We start from the raw sequence: 8,158 nt of genomic DNA on the forward strand, positions 1-8,158 counted from the left end.
TATGTTGCCCAGACCGATCATGAACTCCTGGCCTCAGGCATTCCTCCCGTCTTGGCCTCCCAAAGTGCTGGGATCACAGGCTTGAGCCACCACGCCGGCCCACTCCTCATCCTTCAGTGGGAAGATTCGGAGGTATTTTCTGCTTGGTTTCTCAGAGCATCCCCAGCCGTATTGAGCCCCGGTTTCCCCCAGCTGTGACCCACTGATCAGCATGCGCTTATTGGCTTTTCTCTCATTTCTTTCTTATTTTTTTTTTTTTTTTTTTTGAGATGGAGTCTTACTCTGTCGCCCAGGCTGGAGTGCAGTGGTGCGTTCTTGGGTCAGTGCAACTTCCGCCTCCCGGGTTTAAGAGATTCTCCTGCCTCAGCCTCCCAAGTAGCTGGGATTACAGGCGCCCGCCAGCATACTTGGCTAATTGTTGTATTTTTAGTAGAGACAGGGTTTCACCATGTTGGTCAGGCTGGTCTCGAGCTCCTGGCCTCAGGTGATCTGCCTGCCTTGGCCTCCCAAAGTGCTGGGATTACAGGTGTGAGCCACTGCGCCTGGCCTTGTTTCTGACTTGGTTCTCTAACTCACTCCTGCTTCCTGGGATCACCTCCCAAATAAACTGCCATCACCCAAGTCATTGTCTCAGAATCTGCGTTTGGGGAACCCAAGCAAATCTGCCACTCTTCTGTAGATGTTGATGTAGTTTCATATGTATTTCTTTGCCCACAAGACCTTGTTACCTTCTTGGAGGGCTTATTAAAATGGAGAAAATTGCCAGGTGCAATGGCTCATGACTGTAATCCTAGCACTTTGGGAGGCTGAGACAGGCGGATCACTTGCGGTCAGGAATTCTAGACCACCCTGGGCAACATGGCAAAACCCTGTCTCTACTAAAAATACAAAAATTAGCCAGGCGTGGTGGCACACGCCTGTAAACCCAGCTACTCGGGAGGCTGAGGCAGGAGAGTCGTTTGAATCTGGGAGGTGGAGGCTGCAGTGAGCCGAGATTGCACCACTGCACTCCAGCCTGGGTGACAGAGCAAGACTCTGTCTAGAAAAAAAAAAAAAGAATACAAATTGCTTATTTCCAAGAAAACATCTCTGCTGTGCTTTCAGATTTTCAGCTGATTACAAATCACGCACCCATGATCAAATCCAACAAGAGATAGACCCCCTGCCATAAAGGAAGAAGGCTGGCTGGGTGTAGTGGCTTATGACTGCAATCCCAGTGCTTTGGGAGGCTGAGGCAGGAGGATCTCTGAGGCCAGCAGTTCAAGACCAGCTTGAGCAATATAGCAAGACACCCCCTCATCTCTCCAATAATAATAAAAAAAATTAGCCAGGCATGGTGGCGCGTGCCTGTAGTCCAATCTACTCGGGAGGCTGAAGTGGGAAGATTGCTCCAGGAGTTCGAGTCTGCAGTTGGCTGAGATCTCGCCACTGCACTCCAGCCAGGGCGGTAGAGCCAAACCTTGTCTCAATAAAATCTCCACAAGGGGGCGCCATCTACATGATGAGAGCAGGAAGGGAACCGGCCAGTGTCTCCTGGTGACGTACTCATTCAGCGCTTCTTATACCTTAAAGGTGACCAGGAATCACCTGGGGGTCTTGTTAAAATGCAGGTTCTAATTCAGCAGGGCTGGGGCAGGACCACAGCTCTTGCATTTCCCTCCTTCCTTCCCTCCTTCCTTCCTTCCTCCCTCCCTCCCTTCCTTCTCTTTCTTCTTTCTTTCCTTCTCTCTCTCTCTTTTTTTTTTTTTTGACAGAGTCTCGCTCTGTCACCCAAGCTGGAGTGCAGTGGTGTGATCTCGGCTCACTGCAGCCTTCACCTCCTGGGTTCAAGCAATTCTCTTGCCTCAGCCTTCCAAGTAGATGGTGTCAGGCCTCTGAGCCCAAGCTAAGCCATCATATCCCCTGTGATCTGCACGTATACATCCAGATGGCCTGAAGTAACTGAATAATCACAAAAGGAGTGAAAATGGCCTGTTCCTGCCTTAACTGATGACATTCCACCACAAAAGAAGTGAAAATGGCCAGTCCCTGCCTTAACTGATGACATTACCTCGTGAAATTCCTTCTCCTGGCTCATCCTGGCTCAAAAGCTCCACTACTGAGCACCTTGTGACCCCCCACCCCTGCCAGCCAGAGAACAACCCCCTCTGACTGTAATTTTCCTTTACCTACCCAAATCCTATAAAACAGCTCCACCCCATCTCCCTTCGCTGACTCCCTTTTTGGACTCAGCCCTCCTGCACCCAGGTGATTAAAAGCTTTATTGCTCACACAAAGCCTGTTTGGTGGTGTCTTCACACGGACGCGAGTGAAAGATGGGATCACAGGCCCCCACCACCACGCCCAGATAATTTTTTGTATTTTTAGTAGAGACAGGGTTTCACTATGTTGGTCAGGCTGGTCTCGAACTCCTGGCCTCAGGCAGTCCACCTGCCTTGGCCTCCCAAAGTGCTGGATTACAGGCGTGAGCCACTGCGCCCCACCAAGATCTTGCATTTCTAACATGTCCAGGAAGCTTGATGATGCGGGTCGGGAAAACACACTTTGGTAGCGAGGGGGGCTATGGCCTTAAAGTTGGGTAACTGAAGGGGACTCCCCACCTGGACCCGTTTGCCCTGTTCCTCAAGCCAGCTCAGGTTAGCGTCTTCATTATTTTATTATTTGTATTTTTTTTGAGACAGAGTCTTGTTTTGTCACTCAGGCTGCAGTGCAGTGGTGCAATCTCTGCTCACTGCAGCCTCCACCTCCTGGGTTGAAGTGATTCTCCTGCCTCAGCTTCCCAAATAGCTGGGATTACAGGCACCCGCCACCACTCCCAGCTAATTTTTGTATTTTTAGTAAAGATGGAATGTAGCCATGTTGGCCAGGCTGGTCTTGAACTCCTGACCTCAAGTGATCTCCCCACCTCAACCTCCCAAAGTGTTGGGATTACAAGCATGTGCCACCATGCCCATCTAATTTTTTTTTTTTTTTTTTTTTTGAGACGGAGTCTCGCTCTGTTGCCCAGGCTGGAGTGCAGAGGTGCGATCTTAGCTCACTGCAAGTTCTGCCTCCCAGGTTCATGCCATTCTCCTGCCTCAGCCTCCCGAGTAGCTGGGACTACAGGCACCCGCCACCATGCCCGGCAATTTTTTTGTATTTTTAGTAGAGATGGGGTTTCACCATATGAGCCAGGATGGTCTCGATCTCCTGACCTCGTGATCTGCCCGCCTCAGCCTCCCAAAGTGCTGGGATTAAGGTGTGAGCCACTGTGCCTGGCCAATTTTTGTATTTTTAATCAAGACAGGGTTTCGCCATGTTGGCCAGGCTGGTCTCAAACTCAAGGCCTCGAGCAATCCTCCTACCTCGGCCTTCAAAGTGCTGAGATTATAGGTGTGAGTCCCTGCATCTGGTTCTAACTGTATTTTTGTACCCATTAACCCATTTTTCTTTATGTCTCCCTCCCACCTTCCCTTCTCAGCCTCAGGTAAGCAACATTCGACTAGAATCACACTCTTAAACACTTACAACTTTAGAATTAGAGAATTCTAGAATTTTCAGTGTAATAATATCAGCTTCCATTCTGTATTTTTTTTTTTTAGTTGTTTTAGAGACACAGTCTTACTCTGTTGCCCAGGCTGGAGTGCAGTGGCACAATCACAGCTCACTGCAGCTGGTCGGATAACTCCTGGGCTCAAGTGATTCTTCCACCTCGGCCTCCTGAGTAGCTGGGACTACAGGTGTGTGCTACCGTGCCTGGCTAATTAAAAACAATTTTTTTTTTTTTGAGACGGAGTCTTGCTCTGTTGCCCAGGCTGGAGTGCAGTGGTGCAATCTCGGCTCACTGCAAGCTCCGCCTCCTGGATTCATGCCATTCTCCTGCCTCAGCCTCCCGAGTAGCTGGGACCACAGGCGCCCACCACCACGCCCGGCTAATTTTTTGTATTTTTAGTAGAGACGGGGTTTCACCGCGTTAGTCAGGATGGTCTCGATCTTCTGACCTCATGATCCACCCACCTCGGCCTCCCAAAGTGTTGGGATTATAGGCGTGAGCCCCTGCGCCCGGCCAAAAACAATTTTTTTCTGTAGAGATGGGGTCATGCTATGTTGGCCTGGCTGGTCTCGAACTCCTGAGCTCAGTGATCCTCCCACCTCAGCCTCCCAAAGTGCTGGGATTACAGGTATGAACCACCACGCCTGGCCTCCATTCTGCATTCTGTGAGCTTGCACGTCTCATCTCCACCTACTTTGTTGGTTATGAAGGCTTAGAAGAGCCCCTGGTCCTGAGCAAGCACTATGATTATTACTATTATTTTAAAATTATTATTATTATTTTTGAGATGGAGTTTCGCTCTGTTCGCCCAGGCTGGAGCGCAATGGCGACATCTCGGCTCATTGCAACCTCCGCCTCCTGGGTTCAAGTGATTCGCCTGCCTCAGCCTCCCCAGTAGCTGGGATTACAGGTGCGTGACACCATGCCTGGTTGATTTGTGTATTTTATTTATTTATTTATTTTGAGACGGAGTCTTGCTCTGTCGCCCAGGCTGGAGTGCAGTGGCATGATCTTGACTCACTGCAACCTCCGCCTCCCAGGTTCAAGCAATTCTCCTGCCTCATCCTCCCGAGTAGCTATGATTATAGGCACATGCCGCCACGCTTGGCTAATTTTTGTATTTTCAGTACAGATGGAGTTTTACCATGTTGGACAGGCTGGTCTCGAACTCCTGACCTCGTGATCTGCCTGCCTTGGCCTCCCAAAGTGCTGGGATTACAGGCGAGTGACACCATGCCTGGCTAAATTGTGTATTTTATTTATTTATTTTTTTTGAGATGGAGTCTTGCTCTGTCACCCAGGCTGGAGTGCAGTGGCATGGTCTCAGCTCACTGCAACCTCTCCCTCCTGGGTTCAAGTGGTTCTCCTACCTCAGCCTCCTGAGTAGCTGGGACTACAGGCGTGTGCGACCACACCCGGCTAATTTCTGTATTTTTAGAAGAGACGGGGTTTCACTATGTTGGCTGCGCTGGTCTCGAACTCCTGATCTCGTGATCCGCCCGCCTCGGCCTCCCAAAGTCCTGGGATTACAGGCATGACCCACCGGGCCCAGCCACCCGGCCCTATTTTTATTATTATTGCTGGTGCTGATGTTTTCTGCCCGCCTTTGAGATGCCCTCAGCTTGGCGCATCCTCCAGCTTCCTCCTGCCTGTATCCCTCCCCCGGTGCTTATTGCGGCCTCTGGGCCTTACTCAGACCCCCCGTGGTGCTAGAGTTTCTGGTAAGTTGGTCAGGCCAGGGTCGGATAACTGCATGGGCACAAGCATTGCCGCTGATGAGCCCACCACATCCTGCCTCAAAAGCCACTGTGGCCACAGCTGAGGAACCCTCGTGCCAGGGGAGGGGAGGGTGGTGAGTGGTGGTCAACCAGCCCAGTTTGGCTGGTTCTGGGCTTCCTGTGGCCGCTGGCAAGCTGGTGGCTGGGCACAGCTGCTTCTCCTTGGGATGTGGTAGCTGCAGCCGCCTGCTCAGTCCGTCCCTCCTGATGGGGGTTGGCATTGCACGGTGCGATGGGTTTGTGAATGCAAAATAACGTGCTCCATGTGCCCTTTGGTCATGATTTCTTTCTTTCTTTCTTTCTTTCTTTCTTTCTTTCTTTCTTTCTTTCTTTCTTTCCTTCCTTCCTTCCTTCCGCCTTTCTTTCTTTTTCTTTCTTTCTCTTTCTCTCTTTCTTTCTCTTTTTCTTTCCCTCCCTCCCTCCTTCTCTCCCTTCCTTCCTTCCCTCCCCCCTCTCTTTCTCTCTCTGTTTCTCTTTCTCTATTTCTCCTTCCTTCCTTCCTTCTCTCCTTCCTTCCTTTGTCTTGTCTTTTCTTTTTGTTTTCTTTTCTTTTCTTTCTTTTTTTTTTTTTTTGAGACAGAGTTTCACTCTTGTTGCCCAGGCTGGAGTGCAGTGGCGCGATCTCAGCTCACCTCAGCCTCCCGAGTATCTGGGATTACAGGCACGTGCCACCAGGCCCAGCTAATTTTGTATTTTTAGTAAAGACAGGGTTTCTCCATGTTGGTCAGGCTGGTCGTGAACTCCCAACCTCAGGTGATTCTCCCGCTTCGGCCTCCCAAAGTGCTGGGATTACGGGTGTGAGCCACCACACCTGGCCTTTTTTCTTCCCTCCCCTCCCCTCCCCTCCCCTCCCCTCCTCTCCCCTCCTCTCCCCTCCTCTCCCCTCCTCTTCCCTTCCCTTCTCTTCCCTTCCCTTCACCATGTTGGCCAGGCTGGTCTCGAACTCCTGGCCTCAGGTGATCCGTCCGCCTAGGCCTCCCAAAGTGTGGAATTACAGGCGTGAGCCACTGCGCCCAGCATAAAAAAAGGACTTCTATTGATATATAAAAATACAGACAGAAGAGTTCACCAATAATAAGCTTAAAGAATTTTTACAGCTGAATATCCCTGTGTAACCAACACTCAGATCAAGAAAAAGACTTTTCCCAGCATCCAGACCCCCGCCTTCCGTTTTTACCCCTCAAAAATAACTTCTTTCCTGGCTTATAACATTGAAGTCTAGTTTTGTGTGTTCTTGATTTTTTTTTTTTTTTTTTTGAGTTGGAATCTTGCTCTGTCACCCAGGTTGGAGTGAAATGGCACGATCTCGGCTTACTGCAAAGTTCGCCTCCCAGGTTCAAGTGATTCTTGTGGCTCAGCCTCCCAAGTAGCTGGGATTACAGATGCCCACCACCATGCCCGACTAATTTTTGTAGTTTTAGTAGAGGTGGGTTTCACCATGTTGGCCAGGCTGGTCTGGAACTCCTGACCTCAGGTGATCTGCCCACCTCGGCCTCCCAAAGTGCTGGGATTATAGATGTGAGCAGCCATTCCTGGCCTTATTGAGATCTTTTACAATCTATTTTTTTGGTACTAAGTCTTTGAAATCCAGTATGTGTGTCATTTTCACGGCCCAAGTTAATATGGACTCACTGTATTTCAAGCACTCAGTGGCCAGATGTGGCTGGTGGCTGCCGTAATGGGCATTGCTGGTCTGGATCTTGAAGAAGAGGATGAAGAGACACTGGCACAAAAGTTACCAACACAGGCCAGGCGCAGTGGCTCATGCCTGTAATCCCGGCACTTTGGAAGGCCGAGGCAGGTGGGTCATCTGAGGTCGGGAGTTTGAGACCAGTCTGACCAACATGGAGAAACCCCATCTCTACTAAAAATACAAAATTAACCTGGCGTGGTGGCACATGCCTATAATCCTAGCTACTCGGGAGGCTGAGGCAGGAGAATAGCTTGAACCCGGGAGGCGGAGGTTGTGGTGAGCCGAGATTACACCATTGCACTCTAGCCTGGGCAACAAAAGCGACACTCCATCTCAAAAAAAAAAAAAAAAGTTACCAACATAAAAAATGGTGTGTACACACTCTGTCCTGCAATTTCATTTCTAGAGAGTCATCTACAATAAATACTTGTACATGCATACGAGAATATATATACAAAGGTGCTCATTATATTATAACCCAAAATATTGGAAACCACCTAAAATTTCACCATTAGGGAGGTGATTGAGTAAGCAAATTTAAAACTAACAACAGACTTCTTCTTTTCCTTCTTTTTTTTTTTTTTTTCTTTTGAGACGGTGTCTCGCTCTGTCGCCCAAGCTGGAGTGCAATGGCGCGATCTCGGCTCACTTCAACCTCCACCTCCTGGTTCACGCGATTTTCCTGCCTCAGCCTCCCAAGCAGCTGGGATTACAGGCGTGTGCCACCACGCCCGGCTAATTTTTGTATTTTTAGTAGAGACAGGGGTTCACCATGTTGGCCAGGCTGGTCTCAAACTGCTGACCTTGTGATCCACCTGCCTCGGCCTCCCAAAGTGCTGGGATTACAGGCGTGAGCCACTGCATCCGGCCTTCTTCTTCTTTTCTTTTTTGAGACAGGGTCTCGCTCTGTCACCCAGGCTGGGTGATCATAGATGGTGGTGCGATCATAGCTCACTGCAGCCTCAATCTCCCAGGCCCAGGTGATCCTCCCACCTCAGTCTCCAGAGTAGCTGGGACCACAAGTGTGCACCACTACACTTGGCTAATTTTTGTATTTTTTGTAGACATGGGGTTTCTTCATGTTGCCCAGGCTGGTCTTGAACTCCTGGCCTCAAGCAATCCTCCCTCCTTGGCCTCTCAAAATGCTGGGATTAC

Source organism: Pan troglodytes, chromosome 20 (assembly GCF_028858775.2).
Source record: "Pan troglodytes isolate AG18354 chromosome 20, NHGRI_mPanTro3-v2.0_pri, whole genome shotgun sequence".
Lineage (NCBI taxonomy): Eukaryota > Metazoa > Chordata > Mammalia > Primates > Hominidae > Pan > Pan troglodytes.